The 25573-nt window shown below is 45.6% G+C and overlaps 1 long non-coding RNA gene across 2 annotated transcripts in view; it reads left to right on the top strand.

Moving 5' to 3' along the window:
* Positions 1 to 1320: 1320 nt before the first annotated feature.
* The window catches only part of LOC132813970 (uncharacterized), a 36119-nt gene continuing 11866 nt past the window's right edge, over positions 1321 to 25573 (top strand). Inside the window, exons 1-2 of one of the 2 annotated variants that reach the window (XR_009644248.1) lie at positions 1321 to 1358; positions 19819 to 19927. This is a non-coding gene — a long non-coding RNA (uncharacterized LOC132813970). Of the gene's footprint in view, positions 1359 to 19818; positions 19928 to 23167; positions 23330 to 25573 lie in introns of those variants that run through there. The other variant, XR_009644247.1, reaches the window with a different exon arrangement.

Raw genomic sequence — 25573 nt, 5'->3', positions numbered from 1 at the left:
CACCTATATACACACACACACTCACATACACTCACTCACACACGCACACACACACTCACTCACACTCACATACACTCACTCACACACACACACACACATACACACACCTACACACACTCACATACACTCACTCACACTCACATACACTCACTCTCACACACATACATACACACACACTCACTCACACACCTACACACACACTCACTGTACTAAAACTGAGGTTTAATGAATAAAAACTAAATTATGAAACTAATGATCGACTAGGCCATAATGAAGCATGAACTAGAAGTCACCTCTGTTATGCCAGGAACATGGTAACCTTGGGCAAGAAACCAAGGAATGCTTCAGTTAGACACAGAGGGCAATATACAATGAAAGCTCTTTTCATGACATCAATAAATGTTATAACTAGTAGCAGAAATTGTAAAATAATATAACATTTTAATTAAAGAAATTGGCAGAGAAAAGCGTGAAATGCTTTAACCAATGGAATTGTCATTAATGATTTTTAATGTAAGAAAAATCCATAGCGTGAGATGTTTAAACCAATGAAATTATCACCAATGTATTTGAATGGAAAAATAATGTATAAGTATTAGTGCTGTAAAATCTCCCGTTGCGATTTCCGAAGTCCTTTTTGGAATTCGCCCAATCTTCGAAGATTGAATAAACATCAGTTGCTCTGTCTGTGTGTGTCTCGCAGTATTTCGAATTGCCACGGGAAAAGTGACAGCCGGTGGGGATAAGGGCTGATACCAGTCAACTTGGAGTTCGCCTTTTTGAACTTAACCTTGTGGACAGTCTCCCTTGACACAAGGGTTAAAGGTCAGTCCGCGGTTGGCAGAGTTCGGAGGCAGGACCCGGTTGTTCTGAATCAGATCCCTAGAGTTAGAATAGTTAGCCAAGTGTCAGGAACTATTCTCCGGAGATTCAGAAAACCTAGACAGAAATCACTTATAACACATTCCTCCCTCACTCGTGACTTGGAGGTGCTGATGTTGGATTAGGATGGACAAAATTAAAATTCCCAGAACACCAGGTTATAGTCCAACAGGTTTATTTGGAAGCACTAGCGCTGCTGCTGCTGCATCAGGTGGTTGTGTGTTTTTAACTTTGTCCCTCACACTTGTAACTTATGCAGAGCAACAAAAACCAGGAAGCAGTGCGCATGCTCCAGCCAACAATGGTCACAAGATGATTGATGTCAGCGGTGGACCAATGGAAGTACAGGGGCGGGACTGGAGGACCTGGCGAGGCGGTTGGCCCTCCGACCAATCAGAGTGAATGAGAGGCGGGACCTGATTATACCACGTGATCATCCTCGCGGACAGCGCGGCAATGCGGGCGGAGAGCTGTCGGTAAGGAAAGAAATAAACAGCAGCAAGCGGGAGGGAAACGGTGTTGGTCTGGGCTGAGAGGTTTTGCGAACATTTGGTGCACATCGGAAAAGACAAATTTGAAATTTACAGTCTCGTTTTTGCAGTAAACCGGAAAATGCCTCATTTCGCGATTGACTCGAGTCAGTGTCGCCATCTTTATTCGGGGCAACGAATCACTGGACACGTGCAGCCGCCATCTTTGTAGGGGGCAAAGTTCAGAGGGGAGTATGTGCAGCTCTCCCTGATAGAGAGTCATGGGGCAGGATTTACACAGAGCACATTCACACCCAGGGAAATGGATTTTTTTTCTCTGCATTTGTTTCGTCATTCGTTTAAATGATTTGGATGTGAATAGAGGCGGTACCGTTAGTAAGATTGCTGGTGACACCAAAATTGTTGGTATTGTGGTCAGTGATAAAGGTTGTCTCAGAATACAATGGGATATTGATCAGATGGGCCAATGGGCTGGGGAGTGGCAGATAGGGTTTAATTTAGATAAATGTGAGGTGCAGCATTTTAGAAAAGCAAATCCGAGCAGGACTCACACACTGAATTGTAAGGTCTTGGAGAGTCTTGCTGAATAAAGAGACCTTGGAATGCAGGTTCACAGTTCCTTGAAAGTAGAGTCACAGGTCGATAAGACAGTGAAGAAGACATTTGGTAAGCTTCCCTTTGTTGGTCAGAGCGTTGAGTACAGGAGCTGGACAGGACATTGGTTAGGCCACTTTTGGAATATTGTGTGCAATTCTGGTCTCCCTATTATCAGAAGGAGGCACTGAAACTTGAAAGGTTTGAGAATTGATTTTCAAGGATGTTGCCAGGGTTGGAGGATTTGAGTTGCAGGGAGAGGCATAATAGGGACTGGGGCCATTTTCCCTGGAGTGTCATAGGCTGAGGTGTAATTTTGAAGAGATTTATATAATCGTGAGGGGCATGGATAGCGTAAATAGACAAGGTGTTTACCCTGGGGTGGTGGAGCCCAGAACTAGAGGATATAGGTTAAGGGTGAGAGGGGAAAATTCAACAGGGACCTAAAGGGCAACAAAAATGGTAACATTTCAAAGGCAGTTGAATAGGAAGGGTTCAGAGGGATGCCGGCCAAGTGCTGGCAAATGGGAATAGATTAGGTTCGAATATTTGGTTGGCATAGATGGGTTGTACTGAAGAGTCTGTTTCGGTGCTAGACATCTCTGACTGTGGGATCATAAAACTGCTCCGATTCGCCTCTGAGCACCTTGATGTCCACTTGTTCACTATCTAGCTTCCTCAGTCTCTGAGTGTATTTTTGCTCTGTTTAGTATTTTACTATTATGTTCACAGACCTTTCAGTAAATGAATTGTCCACTGCTGCCCGCCTCCTGACCATATTACAGAGGAGGTAGTACTGGATGTGTTGAATCATATCGAGGTGGATAAATCTCTGGGACCTGTTAAGGTGTATCCCAGACACTTGTGGAAAGCTAGGAATGTGATAGCAGTGCCCCTCCCTGAGATATTTATATTGTCTTTGGTGACAGGTGAGGTGCTGGAAGACATGTGCCATTATTTAAAAAGGTGGTAAGGAAAGGCCAGGGAACAAGAAATCAGTGAGCCTGAAGTCAGTGGCAGGCAAGTTGTTGGAATGGATTCTGAGGGACAGAATTTACATGTATTTGGAAAGACGAGGAATGGTTAGGGATAGATAGCATGGCTTTGTGTGTGGGAAATTCTCTCTCTAACTTGATTAAGTTTTTTTGAAGATGTGACAAAGATGATTGATGAAGGCAGATTGTGAATGTTGTCTATATGGACACTGAACGATGTTCCACAAAGCAGACTGGTTGGCAAGGTTAGATAACATGAAATGTTGAGAGAACTAGCCATTTGGATACAAAACTGGCTTGAAGGTAGGAGGCAGAGGGTGGTGCAGAGGGTTGATTTGTGGACTGGAGGGCTGTGAGCAGCAGCGTGTTGCAGGAATGGATATTGGGTCCTTAAATAATTGACTTGGATGTGAATATGAGATATGGTCAGTAGGTTTACAGAAGACACCAAAATTGGAGGTGCAGTGGACAATGAAGAAGGTTAGTTCAGAAGGCAACAGGATCTTGACCAGATGGGCCATTGGGGCGAGGAATGGCAGACTGGGTTCAATTTAGACAAATGTAAGCTGTTGGATTTTGGAAAGGCAAATCAGGGCAGGACTTATACACTTAATGGTAAAGTCCTTGGGAATGTTGCTGAACATAGAGACCATGGAATGCAGGTTCATTGCTCCTTGAAAGTACAGTCATAGATAGGCAGGCTAGTGAAGGTGGGGTTTGGTGTGCTTATATTTATTGGTCAATGCATTGAGTACAGAAGCTGGGGCGTCAAATTGTGGCTGGACAGGACATTGATTAAGCCATTTCAGGAATTATGTTTTAAGTTCGAAATCCCCTGTTCTGGGAAGGATGTTGTGAATCTTGAAATAGTTCAGACAAGATTTACAAAGACTTTGCTAGGATTGGAGGATTTGGGCTACAGGGAGAGGCTGAATAGGCCAGGGTTAATTTCCCTGGAGAGTCAAAGACTGAGAGGTGACTTCATGGGGATTTATAAAATCATGAGGGGCATGGATACGGTGAACAGCCACGGTGTTTTCCCCCCAGTTAGGTGGGTTCAAAACAATTGCATGGGCTTAAGTTGAGATGGCAAAGATTTAAAACGGATCTAAGGGGCAACGTTTTCAAACTGAGTGTGGTGTGTGTGTGGATTGAGCTGCCAGATGAAGTAGTGGAGGCTGATACAATTACAACATTTGAAAGGCATCTGATTGGGTACATGGATAGGAAGGGTTTCAAGTGATACAGACCAATCGCTGGCAAATGGGGCTCCAGTTGTTGAGGATTCCTGGTTGGCATGGACAAATTGGACCAAAGGTCTGTTTCTGTGCTGTACATCTCTATGACACTAATAAATGAAAATAAGATGTGTTCCTCTTTTGTGGAGAGCTAGCAGAAGCACAGATAATTGTTCTTGGAGCTGAGAAGGTTAAGCAGTGATTTTGATCAGCTGCAAATTTGTTTCTAAGATATTTAATTTTCAGAGAGAGAGGAATTGTTAACAATGTCACAATTTTAGTAACTATTTTCAGGTAATTGGCAAATAATAAGTGAATATGTGAACATTATGTTCTTCAGTAAGTTCTGAGCATCTGGAATAGTCTGAACGGTAGCTGGACAGACTCAGCAATTATTCATAAACAGATTTGGAATTTTACTTTTTAAGGGAAGATTTGAGGTGCTATGGGCAAATGGGAAGGGAATTGGGACAGATTTGCAGCATCTCCAGAGGGAGAGAGTACAGCCCCAATGGGCTGAATAGCCCCCAGCCCCTGTGCTCTGTGATACTGTCCCATTCACTGTGAATGATGAAGCTCATCCCAGAGCAGAGAGAGAGAGAGGGAGGATCCCACTAATCATCCGGGGCCCATTGTGAGGTGAGTGATGTCAGCGCAGGCCAATAGGGCCAGAGGGCAGTACTGGAGGACCAGGTCGTACGAGTTTGTCCTCCAACCAATCGGAGTGAATGAGGGCATCCTCAAGGTTGGAACTAAAGAAAGGCACATATCGCAGAGATTTGAGAAACTGGAGGACGTGAGATAGGGAGCGTTCTGTGGCTAGTGAGGAATTATATAAATAAGGAAGAGTTGTAAGGCTGGATGAGGTGACATTGATCAGGCGAGTTGAGGATGGAGGAATTTAGGGATCGTGAGGATTAGAGTCATAATGTTATACAGCAAGGAAACAGGCCCTGTGGTCCAACCAGTCCATGCCGACCATAATTCCAAACTGAACTAATTGTACCTGCCTCCGCTTGGTCCACATCCATCCAAATATTTCCTATTTATGTACTTATCTGAATGTCTTTTCAATATTGTAATTGTATTCACAGCTACCACTTCCTCTGGAAGTTCATTCCACACGTGTATCTTTTTTATTAAAACCTTCATGTATTTTCTCAAATCTTTCTCATTTCTTCTCAAAATGAATGCACCCGAGTTTTGAATCCTCCTCTCCCCCGGCTATTCACCTTGTCTACACTCTTTCTAATTTTATAAACCTCTAATAAGCTCACGCCTCAACCTCGTGCACGCCAGTGAAAAAATTCCCAGCCTATCCAGCCTCTCCTTAGAACACAATCCCTCCATTCATGGCAACATGCTGGTAAATCTCTTCTGAACCTGCTCCAATTTAATAATCTCCTTCCTATAACAGCACAACCAGAGCTGGACAGAGTATTCCAGAAGAGGCCTCCCCAACATCTTGTACATCCTCAACATAACGTCCCAACTCCTGTACTCCAAGGTCTGAACAATCAAGGTCAGTGTGCTTAGCACCTTATTAACCACCCTGTCTACATGTAACACAAACTTCAAAGACGTGAAGCCCTCGATCTCTCTGTTCCCATATCACTACTCAGGGCCCTACCTTTATTGAGAGCAAGTCCTGCCCTCGTCTGTTTTGTCAGGTTGTTATATTTTGCATTTATTCCAATCCAAAAAAATTGAGTATAAAGGCAGTAGGGGTATAATTAAGAGGGAGATCAGGAAGCAAAAAAGGGACGTGAGATAGCTTTGGTGAATAGGTTTAAGAATAATCCGAAGGGCTTCTATAAATACATGAAGAAAAAAAGGCTAACTAGGGAGAAAATAGAGACCCTCCAAGATCAGCAAGACAGCCGTTGTGTGGAGCTGCAGGCGATGGGCGAGATAGGAAACCAGTGTTTTCCATCAGTGTTTACTGTGAAGAAGTACATGGGAGATATAGAATGTGGGGAAATAAATGGTGACATCCTGAAAAATGTCCATATTACAGAGGAGGAGGAGATGCTGGATGAGTGGCAAAGGAACTGGTGCAGGGGAAAAGGATTCACATTTTTTTTGGATCATTGTGATCTCCTCTGGAGTAGAGTTGACCTGCATAAGAAGGATGGATTGTACCTGAATTGGAAGGTGTTAACATCCAGACAGGGAGATATTAGTGATACTCGGGAGGCATTAAACCAGTGAGGGAGTGGGTGTAAACCCAATAAGATAGTGAGGAAAGAGTATGTCTGAGGCTGGTACAGTTCAGAAGTCAAATAGTCAAGGCAGGCAAGGGCAAGGCACAGAATGAAGTCGGACTGAGCAGTTGCACTGCATTTACTTCAATAGAAGAGGCCTGACAGGGAAGGCAGATGAGCTCAGGGTATGGTTTTGAACATGGCACTGGGATATTATAGCAACTACAGAGGTATCACTCAGGGATGGATAGGACTGGCAGCTTAATGTTCCAGGGTATAGATGCTATACGAAGAATAGAAAGGGGGACAAGAGAGGAGGGGAGTAGCATTTTTGATTCAGGATAGCATTATGTTTTTGCTTAGGGAAGATATTGCTGGGAGTACGCCCATTGAAGTTATTTCGTTGGAACTGGGAAATAAGAAAGGGATGACCACCTTATTGGGGTATTCTGCATGGATTTCGTCTGGGTCCTCTGGTTTCCTCCCACAGTCCAAAGATGTGCAGGATAGGTTGGATTATCCAGGCTGAATTGTCCAGTGTTCAGGGATGTGCAGGTTGGGTGGATTGTCCAGGCTGAATTGTCCATAATGTTCAGGGATGTGTAGGTTGGGTGGCCCTGGGAAATGCAATGTTACTGGGGAAGGTGTGGAGGCTCTCAGGGTCCATATCAATGTGATGGGCTGAATGACCTGCTTCCACACTGTTGGGATTCTCTGATAATTCTACTAGTTTTAAAATAGTTACAGAAAATAATAGACCAGATCTACAAGTTAAGGTTCTGAATTGGACAAAGGCCAATTTTGATGGCACAAGGCAAGAACTTTCACCTGGTCCCTAAAGCCTGCTCTGCCATTCAATAAGATCAGGGCTGATCTTTTCATGGCCTCAGCTCCACATTCCCGATCTCCCACCATAACCCTTAATTCCTTTCCTGTTCACAAATCTACATTTTGCCTGAAAGGCATTCGAATGCTGCAGTCAGCAGGGAACGCCACAGATTCACAACCCTTAAGCTGAAGAAGCTCCTCCTGATCTCAGTCCTAAATCTGCTCCCCCTTATTTTGAGGCTCTGGAGTTGGACCCGTCCCCAGTGGAAATAGCCTCCCTGCTTCTGTCATATCTCCTCCCCTCATAATTTTATTTGTTTCCTATCCAACATCCCATTCTTCTAAATTACAATGAGTATAAAACATGTTTTCTCAATCTCTCCACATACGCCAACCTTCTCAACTTAAAGTAGTGACCCTCCTCAGCACTCCCTCTAGTGCCAGTACATCCTTGCTAATGTAAGGGGATCAAACCTGTACACAGTACTCCAGGTGTGGCCTCCCCAGCCCCCTGTACAGCTGCAGCATAACCATCCCTCTAGCAATGAAGGACAATATTCCCTTCACTGCCTTAATTACCTGCCGTACCTGCAAACCAGCTTCCTGTGATTCATGCACAAGGGCACCCAGCTCCCTCTGTACAGCAGCCTGCTGCATGTTTTCACCATTTCATCATCCAGTTTGCTGTTAGTCCGACCAAAATGGATGACCTCACATATCCCAACATTGTACTCCATCTGCCAGATCCTTACCCACTCACGTAACCTCTCTCTATCCCTGTGCAGACTGACAGTGGCCTCTGCAGTCATTGCTTTACTCATCTTTGTATCAAATGTGAACTCTGACACCGTACACTTGGTCCTCAACTCCAAAACATTTGTGTAAATTGCAAACAGTTGTAGTGCCAACACTAATCCAAACACCCATTTATCCCCATTCTTTATTTTATGTTAGTGAACCGATCCTGTATCAATGATAATTACCCATAATGCTGTGCATCTTTACCTTATACAGCAGCCTTTTGTGTGGCAACGTATCGAATACCTTCTGGAAATCCAGGTACACCACATCCACCGAGTCTACCTTGTCCAAAGCGCTCGTCGTATCCTCAAATAATTCCAGTCAATCCATTAAATGTGACCTGCCTTTCATGAATCCATGCTGTGTCTGCGAAATGAGACAATTTCTACTCAGATATCTCACCACTACTTCCTTGAGAGATTCAAGCATTTTCTCGACTACAGAAGTTAAGCTAACAGGTCCTTTTTGAAAAATAGTGGCACCACATTTGCAGCTTCCAGTCTGTCAAAACCATCCCAGAATCCAACAAATTTTAGTGAATTATCACGAGTTTGTTATTCTTCCCCCCCATCTCCTTTAGTCCCTCGAATGCATTCCATCAGGGCCAGGAGACCCAGCTACCTTGAGGCGGTTATCTTTCCCAACATTGCCTCTTTACTGGGAATGATTGTTTCTCTGTCCTCATCTGCTATTGCCTCCACAGGCCTGTGACAATGAGAGTATATAGACAGTATGTTCCTGTTAAGGCCAAGGCTGGTAGGTGTAGGGAATGCTGCCTGTCGAAAGAAATTGAGGGCCTGGTCAGGAAAATGAAGGAGGCATTTGGCAGGTACAGAGAGCTGTGTTTGTGAGAATCCCTAGAGGAGTATAGGGGCAGTAGGAGTATACTCGAGGTAAACCAGGAGGGCAAAAAGGGGATATGAGATAGCTTTCGGAAATAGGTTTAAGGAGAATCCAAAGTGATTGTACAAACACACTAAGGACAAACGAGTAACCAGGCAGAGAATAGGTACCTGCAAAAATCAAGGCTGTCTGTGGAACCGCAGGAGGTGAGAGAGGTTCTGTGTGAGTGGAGAGGTTTTACAAACACAATGTGCGCATCGGAAAACACATATTTTGTAACGTCCCAGTCTCGTGTTTTCAGTAAACAGGGAATTGCCTCAGTGTGGCTGCAGGTATGTGTACGCGTCACCATCTTTATTCGGGGCAAGAATTCACTGGATACATGCGGAACTGCCAGCTTTGTAGGGGGCAAGGCGCTGCCAGGCCCATGTGCAGCCTTTCTGTGGTACAGAGTCATTGGGCAGGATTTACAGAGCACATTCAAACTCAGAGAAATGGATGTTTATTTCTGGATTTGTTTTGTCATTCATTTAAATGATTTGGTATCGGAAATGAGTTTGCAGGTCATACAAAATTGGAGGTATTGTGGATAATGAAGAAGGTTACCTCAGATTACAATGAGATATTGATCAGATGGGGTTTAATTTAGATAAATGTGAGGTGCTGCATTTTGGAAAAGCAAATCAGGGCAGGACTTATACACTGAATGGCCAGGCCCTGGAGACGTTTGCGGAACAAAGAGACCTTGGACTGCAGGTTCATAGTTTCTTGCAAGTCAAGTTGCAGGCAGATAGGATGGTGAAGAAGGTGTTCAGTTTATATTCCTTTATTGGTTCGAGCATTGAGTACAGGATGTGGGAGGTCATGTTGCTGTACAGGGCATTCGTTAGGCCACGTTTGGAATATTGTGTGCAGTTCTGGCCTGCCTCCTATCAGAAGGGTGCTGTGAAACTTGAAAGGTTTCAAAAAAGACTTCCAAGAATGTTGTTAGTGTTGGAGGATTTGAGGTTGGAGGCTGGGCTGTTTTCCCTGGAGTGCAATAGGCTGACCTGTGATGTTATGGAGGTTTATACTATCAAGAGAGGCATGAATGGAGTAAATGAACAAGGTGTTTTCCTTGGAGTGATGGTGTCCAGAAGTAGAGGCATTGCTTTAGGATGAACGGATAAAATTTCAAAGGGGCCTAAAGGACAACTCTCATGCAGTGGGTGGAATGAGCTGCCAGAGGAAGTGGTGGAGGCTAGTACAGATAAAACTTGTTAAAGGCGTCTAAATAGGCACATGATATGATGAGTAAGCGTTTACAGGGATATGGGCCAAGTGCTGGCAAATGGGAATAGATTAGGTTCGGATATCTGGTTGTCATGGATGAGTTAGACTGAAGGGTCTGTTTCGGCGCTATACATCTCTATGACTGTGGGATCATAACAGCTTATACTGTTCTGCTTCATCGCTGGGCTCCCTCATGACCACTTTGTTAATGTCTAGCTTCCTCAATCTCGAACAATGGGTGTATTTTACTATTACTTTTACAGACATTTTTATACGTTAATTTTTCACTGCCGCCCAGCCCCTGACCGTGTGCTGCTTATTAATTTTTTTTCTGGAAAATTTTTGACAGTCAAGAATTCTTTTTTTCCGATGAGCAAGTGTATTTTCCTTCCGTTTCTGACTCTAAATTCTGCATCATTTTCGTTCCCTGTAATCCGTTTTGCACTCCCTGAAACATCAACTATGTTTCTCCATCCACAGATCCCAGTGGTTAATGCCAAAGCCCTGTTGCCTGGGGAGAGGGTGATGTTTGATTTTCTTGTACAGCTGCAGTTTGTGTGGTGAAGGTGCTCCCACAATGTGGTTGGGTAAGAGACTTTACAGATTATTCATTACAGCAACAGTGATGATTTGAAGATAATGTCCAAATCAGGAACAGTTTGTAGTTTTATTATCATGCTTATAATTTCACAAAACTATTATTGGAAACTTTAGACAAGGCCAGAGAAGTAGGTTTTGAGGAATGTCTTAAAGGAGGAAAGCAGACCTGTGAGGTTTTGGCTGTGAATTTCAGACCTTGTTGCTTTGGCAACTGTAAAAGCAGCCACCCAGGTGAGGTAATGAATTAACAGGTCATTGGGAGTCTCAAACAGAATGGGTTGTCGAGGTCTCAAAGGGTGTGTGATGCAGCGAGCTAGGGATGGTCACAACCAGGAATTATATCAAGGGTGAGAATTTTAAATTGAGGGATGTGGGCCGGATACTGGCAGGTGAGACTAGATTGGGTTGGGATATCTGTTCGGCATGGACAGGTTGGGTCGAAAGGTCTGTTTCCATGCTGTACATCTCTGTGGCTCTACGTTGTTGATTATGAATAGCAGCCTTTTGATGGATTAACAAGTTTTGGTACGAGGAAGTACTTGGGCAGAGATTTAGTTTTTCTTGAGATAACAGGGAGGTTGAATGTGGGAAGTTGGCCAGGAGTGTGTTTGTATAAGGAAGTCTGGAGATAACACAAGGTGGATGAGAGTATATGAGCTAATACAATGTTAGAATCAGCTCGAAATAGTGGTCTTGTCCCCCTGACCTCACCACACCTCTGGGATTCAGCTGGTTGTCAGGTTGTGAATCAGGCGGTAACACAATCGGGAGCTGAGTGGCCATGGTGGAGCCTGAAATGAGTGTCACTCAGCTGGCTGTTGCTGAGCAGCTGCTGCTTGGTAGCCCTGTTGGTGACAACTTCCATCACTTTACTGCTGATCGAGTGTGGACTGACGGAGGGAAATTGGCTTGGTTGGATTGCCCTGTGTTTTCTGTTGAACATGCCTGGGCAATGTTCCACAATGTCAGTAGATGCCAGTGCTGGAGCGGTACTTGGCTTGGCGGGTGGCAAGTTCTGGAGCACAAGGCATTAGTATTATTGCCAGGATATTGGCAGGGCCCGTAGCCTTTGCACTACTTAACCACTTCTTGATGTTATTCAAACTGAATGAAACTGGCTTAAAACTCACATCTGTGATGTTGGAAACCACTGGAGAAGGCTGAGATGGAGCATCCCACTTCTGGCTGCAAATGCTTTTGACTTATCTGGTGCATGGATGTGTGAGGCCCCTCCATCAGTAAGGGTGGGGATATCTGTGATGCTTCCTGCAGTGAGTTGTTTTATTGTCCATCACCGTTCACAACTGGGTGTGGCAGTACTGCAGAGCTCTGATCTGATCCATTGGTTGTGGGATCACTTAACTCTGTTGCTTGCTGTTGATGCTGTTTGATATGCAGATGGTTCTGTTTGGTAGCTTCACCAGGTTGGCACTTCATTTTTAGTTATGCCTGGTGCTGCTCTGGGCATGCCCTCCTTTCCTGTCCTTCGTGATGGGTGAGAGCAGGATTTACAAACCCATGAGATTACAGATTGTGCTGGAGTACAGTTCTGCTGTTGTTGATGTCCCACAGTGCCTCAGGGAGATCCAATTTACGTTCCTACATCTCATCAAAGTCTGTCCCATTTAGAACGGTGATAGTGTCACTCAACACAATGGAAGTTTTTCTCAACTTTAAGCCAAGACTTGTGTCTCCAAAAAGAATGTGCAATGGTCGCTCGTACCGATACTGTCATGGACAGATGTATCTGTAGCTGGTCAGTTCATAACAATGAGATCAAGTATGTTTTTCCCTGTTGTTGGTTCCCTCACCACTTGCTGCAGACTCAGTTGAGCAGCTATATCCTTTAGGACCTGACCAGCTCAGTCAGTAATTCTGTTGCAGAACTAGTCTCGATTGTGGAGATTGAAATCCTGTACCCAGAGTACGTTTGACACCATTTTACTTCCTCAGTACTTCCTCCAAATGTTGTTCAACATGAAGGAGAAGTGATTCATCAGCCAAGGGAGGACGGAGCGTGGTAATCAGCAGGAGCCATGAGACTTCCTGGTGTCCGGAGTCAATGCTGAGTGCTCAGAGGGCAAATCCTCCCTGTCTGTGCCACCACCTCTGCCTGGTCTGTCCTGCTGGTAGGACAGGACATATCCAGAGATTTCAGGAGAAAGTGAAGACTGCAGATGCTGAAGATCAGAGTCGAGAGTGTGGTGCTGGAAAAGCACAGCAGGTCAGGCTGATGAAGGGCTTAGGCTCGAAACGTCGATTCTCCTTCTCCTCGGATGCTGCCTGATCTGTTGTGCTTTTCCATCACCACACTCTCGATATCTAGGGATGGTGATGGTGGTATCTGGTCATTGTCTGTAAAAGGGCTCCTGAAGAAGGGCTCATGCCCGAAACGTCGATTCTCCTGCTCCTTTGATGCTGTCTGACCTGCTGCGCTTTTCCAGCAACACATTTTCAACATTGTCTGTAAGAGTTGATTCCATGAGTATGAGTATGTCAGGCTGTTCCTTGATTGGTCTGTGAGACAGCTCTGCACATTTTGACACCAAACTCCAGATGTTAGTCTGGAGGACGTTGCACCATCGAGAGGGCTGATTCTGTGGTTGTATTTTCTGGTGCCTTGTCAGATGCTGAGTGGTCCATCCAGTTTCATTCCGTTGTTGAGACTTTGCAGTGATTAATACAGTGAGTAGCTGGCTGGGCCACTGTCGGGTTGGCAGGATATTTTTCCACCATTGACAATGGTTCCATGGAGATTAGAAGATTCCTAATTCCAGTTATTTTTTCTTGAATTCAGATTCCACCATCTGCCAAGTTGGGATTCGAACCAGGATTTCTGTCATTGGTTTTAATATTTTGGGTAAAAGTTAAATACATTAGGTTTGTTCACTCACTTTAAATATCACTTACCCAGGTTTTGTTTCTTTGTGAAACACTGTCCATCATCCTGTCTCCTCCATCCTTCTCTCCAACAACAAGAGTTTGGAGCACATGGAGTTTCTCTGTCACTAAGACTGAGACAATCCGATCTGCTGCTTCCCTCCCTCCCACTGAGTCAAACTGCCTCACGTGGTGTTCCCGGATTTTGTCCAAACTTTCTCCAATCCCGGTCAAGCCTTATCAGAGCTCATCTTGACCCTTTTACCCTCATCTCAGTAAACCATAGAGTTTCCAACTCTCTTTTCTCCCCCTCCTCATCAGTCTCCGTCACCGATTCACAGATATTGTTCCTTGTTCTGTCTTTTCTGGTTATGTCCTTCTCTCCCATTCTGTGAAAAACTAATATTTGACCTCATGGTTGTTGAAAAATCCTGCTCCATCTCCACTCTCCCTTTCCTTTCTGAATTCCTTGCATTTGGTGTCCCTCATGGATCTATCCTTGGCCCCTCTTGTATCTCCTCTACATACTGACAGGAGGTGACATTGTGCAAAAACACCATGTTGGGTTTCACATGTACACTGACAATGCCCAGCTCTCCCTCCCCGTCATCCCTCTCCATTACTCCACTGTTACTCAGTTATCAAGCTGCTAACCACATTCCCACTACTCGATTAGGTGCAGTTTCCTCCAATGAAACATTGTCATGGTTAAACCCGTTGCCTGACCAATTCCTTTCCCTTACTGCTGAGCCCCTCCCTCTCACTGAGAACTATACAGCAGAACTGCACTCTTCACAATATTGCAGTTCACTCTTCACAATATTGCAGTTGTTTCTGACGCGAAGCTGACCTTCTGATTAGACGTTTACACAATCCCAAACACCAGGAATTCCAATCTCTTAAACGTTGATTGTCCCCTCCTCACTCCAGCTCCATTGCTACTGAAACCCCTTACCCGTGTCTGTGTTGCCTTAAATGTGATGAATCCGAAACAGAACCCTTGATTCTGTGACTGGCTCAGAATCTGGTTTCAGACTCCCCCCTCAGTATTTACCCTCAGACACATCAGTATTTATTCTGTCAAACCCCTTCAAAATCTGGTGGTGCGGTCTGATTGTAGCTTGTGGGAATGGCAGAAGCTGATGTGTTGTATCTGGGTGGAAGGTAAGGACTTGGGGTGGGTGGGGGGAGCTTGCGGGGTGTTCTATCCTTGTTGCAGTCGGAGGTGTGGGTTTCAAAGGCAGAGGTGCAGGAAGTGGAGGAGATACATTGGATGGTATTGACCACATGGGAGGGGAAATTGCAGTCCTTGAAATATTTGGTATTTTGGTATGTTCTGGCTTCACTGGAACACTGCAGTAAGCATGAGACAGAGGTGTTGGCCAGGTGTGTTATAGTGACAGGCAGCTGGAAGCTCGGGGTCTGTTTTTGCAGCAGAACGTCGATCATCAGTCGCCATTTCCACCACCTCCACTGAGATGCTGCCAGACACAGGTTCCTGTCCTCTCCATTAACAGCTATGCACCCTCCCAGCCAGATCGTAATCCACTCCTTTGTCTTTCCAAATGTTCCTGTCCCTACCTATTATTTACTCTTTAACCCCTATCTCCTGCAGTATAAAGATCTGCAGGTTAGTTGAATTGGCCAAGCTAAATTTCCCATAATGCTCAGGGATGTGTAGGTGAGGTGCATTAGTCAGGAGGAATATACAGTAATAGTGTAGAGGAATGGGTCTGGGTGGGATACCATTCGGAGGGACGCTGTGGACTTTTGGGCCGAATGGCCTGTTTCCACACTGTCAGGATTCTAATGTTCCCAGCTCCCATCGGTTCTGAGGAAGGGCCACTGGACAGATTCCTGTTCCCAGATGCTGCCAGACCTGCTGAGCTTTCCCAGCACCTCCTGCTTGTTGTTCCTGATTGACACCATCCATCCACCTTCCGGGTTTGATTCAGGCAGGGGGAGGATCCCACCACTGACCTCACAATGGGGTCCAGCTGATTGATGGCAGCTTTCCACCAATAGGAAAAGGAGGTGGGACTGGTGGACGAAGTGGAACCAGCTGGTCATCCAAACAATGGGAGTGAATGAGGGGCGTGGCCAGTGGGATGACACGTCACCAGTAACTCCGCCTGTGCAGTGTCACGTGACTCGGCTGTTGGTGAATGTGGGAGAGGCAAACAGGGAAGGGGAGAGTGGCCTCAGAGACAGAGGTAATGAGTCACTTTAGACTGGGAAGTTTTAATTACACTCTGTACAGGTCGTTAGTCTGAATTAGAAACTCTTAATCCCGCGTTTGCAGCAGATGGGAAAATGGCTGCGGCCCTCAGGCGGTGATAGGTCCTGGGATATGGCCGCCATCTTTATTGGGGCAAGATACAGTGAGGGGCATGGACATGTCCCCTTTCTGGTATGGGGGAGGGGGGCATGTGATTTTTAGGAGAGGCATTTACACATCAAGCACAAACCAAGAGAAAGGTATGTCTTTATATTCTGTTTTGTTTTGTCAATTTATTTCATAGGATAGTAAATCAGAATAATTGAGGTTGGGATCTCAAAAGTAAGTTTTTACAGTCAATGGAGTCATCAGGATCTGAATATCATTGGCATTTAACTGTGGAAGGAGAAAGGTTTGTCAGTTCTGTTTGTGGGAAAATATCTCCAATATTTTTGTTAAGCAGAAAGATGTACAAATTCATGTTTGGATCACCCTTTGGGTGTGTGCTCTGTTCTGGGCCATGTAGCTGAGGAAGGAGATATTGGCCTGAGAGGGAGCACAGATTTATCCAAATTACACCTCGTCTCTTTGTAAGAACTCTCAGATTTAGACCCAATCACCCACTTCATGATGTTAACCTGTAAACTTGATATTTTCAATTACCTGCAAACTTCCCATTAAAACTCCTTTTAGACACAAATTCCAGTACCTTTTCAGGTGGGATGTTCCAGGTTCTGACAACTGTCTGTTCATTCAGAAACTGCTGAGGTCCATGTTGACTCTGGGGTTACAAAGGGCTGACCTGAAAGATGAGATGCTGTCCCTGAGCTCCCGTTGAGATACACTGGAACAGTACAGGAGGCTGAGGGCAGTGTAGGTGTGAGCAGACAATGAAAATGACAGGGCTGCACTGAGGGGGCTGCTTGGCTCAATGAGAGTGTTCTGGAGTTGGGTGTAAACAGAGTGAGGGAAGACGGGGAGAAGGTGAAGCTGAAACTCCGTTTTAGTTCAGGCCGTTCAGAAATTCACATGGTCCCAATGGGAACAGCCAGTTTTTAAGTGATACCTGTGGGGTATTTGTTAACAGTTTTTAATGTATTTTTCCTGAGGGCAGTTGAGAGCTAACCACATTGCTGTGGGTCTGGAGTCACATGTAGGCCAGACCAGGTGAGGATGACAGTTTCCTTCCCGACAGGACATTAGTGAACCAGTTGGGTTTTCTAACAATCGACAATAGTTTCATGGTCATCATTCGCCTTTTCATTCTAGATTGTATTGGATTCCGATGCTGCCATCAGCCATGTTGGGATTCTAACCCTAATCCTCGGAACACTGTACATTTCAATCATCTGGCAGGAATACCATTAAGCCATTGCCTTCCTTTTTTAGCAATATTTAAAAGCAAGTTCCATCATTCTATGTGTACAATGTGAGATAAAATACTGCGGTGTCCATGTGTCGGCCTCTCCAAAAGGGCAATCAACAGAAATTTGTTTGGGGGTGAAATATGTCACTTTTTTGTGGAGGGGGGAGGTGGTTTATTAAACAAAAACGAATCCAAATAAAAATCTTATGCCACGGACATGTAATTTCTGAAGCCGGAGGGGGATTACAGAGACAGGGAGAGTTGTGGGGCTGGAGGGGGATTACAGAGACAGGGAGGGTGGTGAAGCCGGAGGGGGATTACAGAGACGGGGAGGGTGGTGAAGCCGGAGGGGGATTACAGAGACGGGGAGGGTGGTGAGGCCGGAGGGGGATTACAGAGACGGGGAGGGTGGTGAAGCCAGAGGGGGATTACAGAGACAGGGAGGGTGGTGAGGCCGGAGGGGGATTACAGAGACAGGGAGGGTGGTGAGGCCGGAGGGGGATTACAGAGACAGGGAGGGTGGTGAGGCCGGAGGGGGATTACAGAGACAGGGAGGGTGGTGAGGCCGGAGGGGGATTACAGAGACAGGGAGGGTGGTGAGGCCGGAGGGGGATTACAGAGACAGGGAGGGTGGTGAGGCCGGAGGGGGATTACAGAGACAGGGAGGGTGGTGAGGCCGGAGGGGGATTACAGAGACAGGGAGGGTTGTGGGGCCAGAGGGGGACTGTTGTCCAAACATCACTGTGGTGTACATGGACTGCAGCATTTCAGGGAGGCGGTTAACCACCACTTTCTCCAAGACAAGTAAAGGTGGCCAATAAATACTGGTCTGGGCAGCAAAGGCATCCCCCAATGAATAAAACCAAGCAGTGACCTCTCTGAGCTGACTTGCTGTGAAGTTAAAAACCTCTCTGGAAATGGAGTGGGCAGAGAAGAGAAACAGTGACATTTCACAGCTGCCCTCAGAGAGACCTCCCCCTTGGAAGTACTCAGAGCCAGGGATCAGCTCAGTGCGTTTCAGTCTCTTCAAACATCAATCTTAGTCAGTTTTATTTTATTAAATCTACAATCATGAGTCAGGTGAGGATTTCTTTTTAATGTCTTACGGTCTCTTGATTAAATGTTTAAGATATAAAACGTAAGCATTAAGTTATTCTCGGGTAGTATTTTTCGAGCAGTAAGACTGTGCCTTTGTCTTGGTCTGTAGGTTGTGAAGGCGGAGAGATGGCCTGTTGTAGAGTGGTGTGCTGTTCCTGTCGGGTGCGGAAGATTAGGGAGAGTTTCAATGAACCTGATGATTGTCTGCAGCAAGTGTGATTGCAAATCCTATTGGATCGCATGGATTGGTGGAGGAGTGATTAAAGGCAGTGAGGAATTGACAGGAGCCCGGGAGTGTGATAGGCGGCAGTCTCAGGATTGCAGGATACTGCAGATACAGTCAGGTAGATGGGTTACTGCCAGGAAAGCTAGGAGGGGTAGGTAGGTACTGCAGGAGTCTCCTGTGGCTATCCCCATCTCAGACAAGTATACTGTTTTGGAAAATGTGGGTCGTAACAAACTTTCAGGGGAAAGCAGCACTGACAGCCAAGTTACTGGTACTGAGACTGGCTTCTAACATAATGTGAGGTATATCCGGTTCCACACGATCGATGGTGATAGGGGACTCTCTAGTCAGGGGCACAGCCTGCTGTTTCTGCAGCTGACAGTGAGAGATCAGAATGGGGTGGTACTGCCCTGGTGCCAGTGTCAAGGATGTCTCACAGAGGGAGCAGAATATTCTCAAAAGGGAAAATAACCAGTGGGAGGTCATTGTACATTGGTACCAATAGCATAGGAAGGGGAAAGCATGGGGTCCTGACGAGCAGGGAGATTTGTTAGTGCCACTTGTGGGGCGTTAAACCAGTGAGGGAGTCAGGGTAATCCTAAAGAGATAGTGAGAAAAGAGGTGAGTCTGAGCCTGGTACTGTTCACCGGTCAGACTCTCAAGGCAGGCAAGAGCAAGCCACAGAATGAGGTGCGACGGACCAGTTACACTGCATTTATTGCAGTGCAAGAGACCTGACGGGGAAGGCAGGTGGGCTCAGGGTATGGTTTTGAACGTGGCACTGGGATATTACAGCAATTACCGAGGCATCACTCAGGGATGGATAGGACTAGCAGCTTAATGTTACAGGGTATAGATGCTACAGCAAGGATAGAAAGGGGCCAACAGAGCAGGGAGAGAGGTGTTTTTGATTTGAGATAACATTATGGCTGGGCTTCGGGAGGATATTCCTGGGAGTACATCCAGGCAAGTTATTTGGTTGGAACTGAGAAATAAGAAAGGGATGACCATCTTACTGGGATTGTATTATAGACTCTCTCCCAATAGTCAGCAGGGAATTGAGACACAATTTTACCAGGAGATCTGTTATCTATAAGAATAATATGGATGCAATGATAAAGGGTTTTAACTTTAGCAACATGGCCTCGGAGTGATGTAGTGTTAAGGGCTTGGATGGAAAGGTATTTGTTCAGTATGTACGAGAACATTTTAGATTCAGTTTGTAGGATGTACCTACTAGAGAAGGAACAAAACCTGACCTGTTTCCTTTATTCATTCACAGGATGAGGCTGTCACTGGCTCGGCCAGCATTTATTGCTGCGTTTACCCAGAGGGCAGTTAAGAATCAACCACGTTGTTATAGGTCTGGAGTCCCATGCAGACCAGACCAGGTAAGGATGGCATTTTCCTTCCCTAAAGGTCATGAGTGAACCACATTGGTTTTTCCAACAATTGACAATGGATTCTTTGTCGTCACTAGATTATTTTTTCCAGATATTTATTGAATTCCCGTTCTACCATCTGCCGTGATGGGATTCAAACCCAGGTCCCCAGAATGTTACCTGGGTCTCTGGATTAACTGTCTAGCGATAATTTCACTCCATCATCACTGCCTCTTAGGAAATGAGGCAGGGTGAGTGACTGAGGTATCAGTGGGGCAGCGCATCAGCACCAAAGATCCCACAGTATTGTAGCTCAGTGGTTAGAGCAGTTTCCTCATCACCAGGGACCTGGGTTTGATTCCAGACTCGGGCAATTGCCCGTGTTCACTTTGGCACATTCTCCCCAGTGTCTGTGAGGTTTTCCTTCAAGTGTTCCAGTTTGCTCCCACAGTCCAAAGATGTGAAGGTTAGATGGTGCACCATGTTAAATTCCCTATAATGTCCAGATGCAGTAGATGAGGTTTTGGGATGTGGAGGCAAATCTCTGCCTGAAGTGAAAAGATCCTTTTGGGGTCTTGGTCAGAGGGAGGAGTGGCCGCATGTTTTACATGTCCCATGGCGGCAAGGGAGAGTCAAGGGTGTGGACCGTGGGTTGGCGGGAGGATGTGGACCTAAACAGGAAGTCGCAGAGGGAATGGTCTCTGCGGAACACAGATAGAGGTGGGGAGGGAAATATGTCTCTGGTGGTGGGGTCTGACTTTAGGGAGCCGAAATAAGAAGTTAATGTGCTGTATCTGGAGATTATTGGGGTGGAAGGTGAAGACTGCAGGGTTATATTCTTATTGTGGCTGGAGGGGTGGGGTAAAGGCAGTGGTGCGGGAAGTGGAGGGTATGTGTTGGAGGGTATGTGTTGATCAAATCGGAGGAAAATTACGGTCCTTGTATTAGGCCTTTCTGGGATGTCCTGGAGTAGAATCCAAAGAGATTAACCAAATATATCACAGACAAAAGATTAACTGGACCAGAGAATAGGACCCCTTAAAGGTCAACAAGGCTGTCTATGGAACCACAGAGGGTGGTAAAGATTTGCAAATATTTCACTTCATTTGTTTTACTGGAGAAGTATATGGAACCTCGTGAATTTGGAGAAATGAACAGTGGTAAGTTGAAAAATGTCCATGTTACAGGGGAAGTGGTACTACATGTCTTAAATCGCATCATGGTGGATAATGCCCTGGAACCTAATCAGGTGTATCCTGGAACTTTCCGGAAATCTAGGGAAGTGATTGTTGGGCCTCTCCTGAGGTATTTGTATCGTTGATAGCAAAAGGTGAGGTGCCATTATTTTAAAAAAGGTGGTAAGGAGAGGCCATGGAACAAGAGAACAGTGAGCCTGAAGTCAGTGGCAGGCAAGTTGTTGGAAGGGATTCTGAGGGACTGGATATCCATCCATTTGGAAAGGTAAGGAATGATCAGGGAGAGTCACTGTGGCTTTGTACATGCACAATCGTGTTTCACTAACTTGAGTGAGTGTTTTGAAGTGACAAAGAAAATTGTTTAAGCCAGGCGGTGAATGTTGTTTATATGGACATTCAACCATGTTCCACAAAGCAGACTGGTTAGCAGGGTTAGATAACATGGAATGCAGGGAGAGCAAGCCATTACAAAACTACCTTGAAGGTAGGAGACAGAGGATAATGGAGGGTTGCTTTGCAGACTGGAGGCCTGTGAGCAGCAGTGTGCTGCAAGGATGGATATTGGGCCCTTAAATAAATGACTTGAATGTGAATATATGAGGTATGGTCAGTAGGTTTACAGAAGACACCAAAATTGGAGGTGTAGTGGACAGTGAAGAAGGTTAGTTCAGAATACAACAGGATCTTGATCAGATGGGCCATTGGAGCAAGGAATGGCAGACGGAGTTCAATTTAGATAAATGTGAGCTGTTGTATTTTGGAAAGGCAGATCAGGGCAGGACTTAATGGTAAGGTCCTGAGGAGTGTTGATGAACAAAGAGACCATGGATTTCATAGTTCCTTGAAAAGATTAGTCACAAGTAGGCAGGTGAGTTCAGGCAGTGTTTTGTGTGTTCTCCGTTATTGGTCAATGCATTGAATGCAGCCATTGTGACGTCATGAACATTGATTACAGCCCTTCTGGAATTCTGTTTTCAGTTCCACTCTCCTTGTTCTTGGAATAATGTTCAGAAACTTGAAAGGTTTCAGAAAACATTTGCAAGGCCTTTGCCAACGTTGGACGGTTTGAACTATAGGGAAATGCTGAATAGGCTGGGACTATTTTCCCTGGAGAGTTAAAGACTGAGTGTTGATGTTATGAAGATTTATAAAAACATGAGGGGCATGGATAAGGTGAACAGTCAGGGACTTTTTTCCAAGTTCGGTGGGTACAGGCTTAAGGTGAGAGGAAAAGATTTAAAAGGGAGCTGAGGGGCATCTTGTTCATGTTGAGGGCATTGCATGTATGGAATGAACTGCCAGTGGAAGGGGTGGAGGCTAGTACAATTGCAGCATTTAAAAGGTGTCTGATTGGGTACATGAAGAGGGAGGATTTAGAGGGATAAGGGTGAACCGCTGGCAAATGGGACTCCATTAACGCTCTCCGTTATTGGTCAATGCATTGAATACAGAAACTGGGACGTCATATTCTGGCTGGACAGGGCATTGATTAAGCCACTTCTGGAATTCTGTTTTCAGTTTGAATTTCCCTGTTCTGGGAATGATGTTGTGAAACTTGAAAAGGACAAGATTTACAAAAATGTTGCCAGGATTGGAGGATTTGGGCTACAGGGAGAGGCTGAATAGGCTGGGGTTAATTTCCTTGGAGAGTCAAAGACTGAGAGGTGACTTCATGTAGATTTATAACATCTAGAGGGGCGTGGATAAGGATAAGCTTGGTCCAAAACTAGAGCACATGGGTTTAGGTTGAGGGGGCAAAGATTGAAAAGGGATCTAAGGGGCAACGTTTTCAAGCTGAGTGTGGTGTGTGGATGGCATGAGCTGCCAGATGAAGTAGTAGAGGTTGCTGCAATTAAAACTTTTAAAAGGCATCCGATTGGGTACGTGAACAGTGAGGGTTTTGATGGATATAGGCTAATAGCTAGTAAATGGGACTCCAGTAGTTCAGGATTCCTAGTTGGCATGAATGAATTGGAGTGAAGGACTGTTTCTGTGCTGTACATCTGTTTGAAATTAATAAATTAAGATGTGTTCCTTTTTTTGCAGAGAGCTAACTAAAGCACAGATAATTGTCTTTGGAGCTGAGAAAGTGAAGCAGTGATTTCGACCTGGTGCAGATTTGGTTCCAAGATATTGAATTTGCAGAAAGAGAGGAATTGTTAACACTGTCACAATTTTTAGTAACTACTTTCAAGTAATTGGCAAATAATACAAGGTGAAAACGTGAACACTATTTTACTCACTAAGTTCTGAGCATCTGGAACATTCTGAATGGCAGCTGGTTATTCTCAAACAGATTTGGAATTTTACATTTTAAGGAGAGATTTGGGGGTCTGTGGGCAAAGGGGAGGAAAATTGGTACAGATTTGCAGCATCTCCAGAGGGAGAGAGTACAGCCCCAATGGGCTGAATAGCCCCCAGCCCCTGTGCTCTGTGATACTGCCCCCATTCACTGTGAATGATGAAGCTCATCCCAGGGCAGAGAGAGGGAGGATCCCACCACTCACCTCACAATGGGGCCCGGGTGATTGACGGCAGCTCCAGACCAATTGGAGGAGAGTCTGTGTGGTCCTGCAAATAATGGGAGTGAATGAGGGGTGTGGCCAGCAAGACAACATGTGACCATGTGCTGTGCAAAGGCATTGTCACTGTGAGGGTGGGACTTGGTGAGTATGAAGGGTGTGGGAGTGACAGCAGAGACTGGGACAGAGGCTGCTAAACCTGAATTAGAAACCCCCGGTAAATTAAAACCAAAAGAACTGCGGATGCTGTAAATCAGAAACAACAACCAGGAGGCTCAGAAAAATGTCAGCAGGTCTGGCAGCATCTGTGAAGAGAAATCAGAGTTAATGTTTCAGATTCGGTGTCCCTTCCTCAGAACTGATGTTACTGAAAGAAACGATGTTGGATTATATGTAGAAGGTAGGGGTGGGAGAAGGATGTAAGGAGTAAAGGATATGTGGGGATAGTGCGAGAATAACGGTTGGATAAAGGATAACGATCTGGCTGGGGGAGGGTGACTAGCTGTTAATGGAGACTGTTAGTGGCTAACCAGAGGTAGTGTGTAATAACAGGCTGTGAGAACAAGGCCGGGTGTGTGGGGTAGGGGGCTAGGACATGGGGTTGTTAAACTATGGTTAGCCACTAACTGTCTCCGTTGTAAGCTGTTCCCCACACACATCACTCCATGATTGGAGCTGCAGAGGACAGAGCTGCAGATGGGTGGCACAGTGGTTAGCACTGCTGCCTCACAGTGGCAGAGACCCAGGTTCTATTCCTGCCTCAGGCAACTGTCTGTGTGGAGTTTGCGCATTCTCTCCATGGGTGGGTTTCCTTCCACAGTCTAAAAATGTGTGGGTTAGGTAAATTGGCCATGCTAAATTGCCCGTAGTGTTAGATGTAAGGGAATGGGTCTGGGTGGGTTGCACTTTGGACGGTTTGTCTAAGCAATCTAATCTTAAAAAAACCTCTTCAATATCCTTCGTAACCCCCTCTATACTCCTCAAAGATGTATCTTAAAGTTCTTTTTATCAACGTTTCCAGCACTCGTGAAGCACTTTAGGAGATTTCTGTGTGAAAGGCTCCATACAATGCAGGTAGTTGTTGTTATTGTCTGGCATCAGGAGAAACAGGGATGAGCTCTCTCTCTCTCTCATACCTAATGAACAGCAGCAAAAGCAGGAAGTAATGAGCATGCTCCAGCCCACAATGGGCCTCCGATTATTGATGTCAGCGCAGAACCAATAAGACGATGGCGACGGGGCTGGAGGACCAGACAATGCTGGTTGGTCCTCCAACCAATCTGAGTGAATGAGGGGCGTAGCTATACTCAACCACATGATCAGCTTCACTGGCTGCACGATGTTGTTGTGACCAAGGCACTGGAAACGTGTGAAGGTGCAGGGCACGGTTAAGGAAAGGCATATTGATCAGGAAGAGAAAGAAATTTTAATGGAACGGGCTGAGACATTTTACAGAACTTAGTGCACATCGGAAAACACAAATCTGAAAATCCCAGGCCCGTGTTTGTGGCAAACTGGAAAATGCTTCAAATGGTGAATGACATGAGTAGGAGCCGCCATCTTTATTGGGGGCAGTGATCCGCGGGACACGTCTGTGGCAGCCAACTTTGTGAGGGGCAAGCTGCAGGGGGAATGCTTGCGCAGCCTTCCCTGGCAGGGTGTGATAGGGCAGGATTTACAGAGTGTCAGAGTCAGGGTGTTTTCAACGACAGAGTGTGATGCTGGAAAAGCACAGCAGGTCAGGCAGCAACTGATCGGTGAGAAGGAAGATGGACATGTAGGACAGATCAAGAGGGCGGTGCCGAGTTGGAAGGCTGGATCTGGGATAAGGTGGGGGGAGTGGAAATGAGGAAACTGGTGAAATCCACATTGATCGCATGTGGTTGGAGGATCCGAACACACAAGATGAGGCGTTCTTCCTCCAGGCATCAGATGTC

The sequence above is a fragment of the Hemiscyllium ocellatum genome, unplaced genomic scaffold (assembly GCF_020745735.1).
Source record: "Hemiscyllium ocellatum isolate sHemOce1 unplaced genomic scaffold, sHemOce1.pat.X.cur. scaffold_600_pat_ctg1, whole genome shotgun sequence".
Taxonomy (NCBI): Eukaryota; Metazoa; Chordata; class Chondrichthyes; order Orectolobiformes; family Hemiscylliidae; genus Hemiscyllium; species Hemiscyllium ocellatum.
This window is presented reverse-complemented; position numbering and strand designations above follow the sequence as displayed.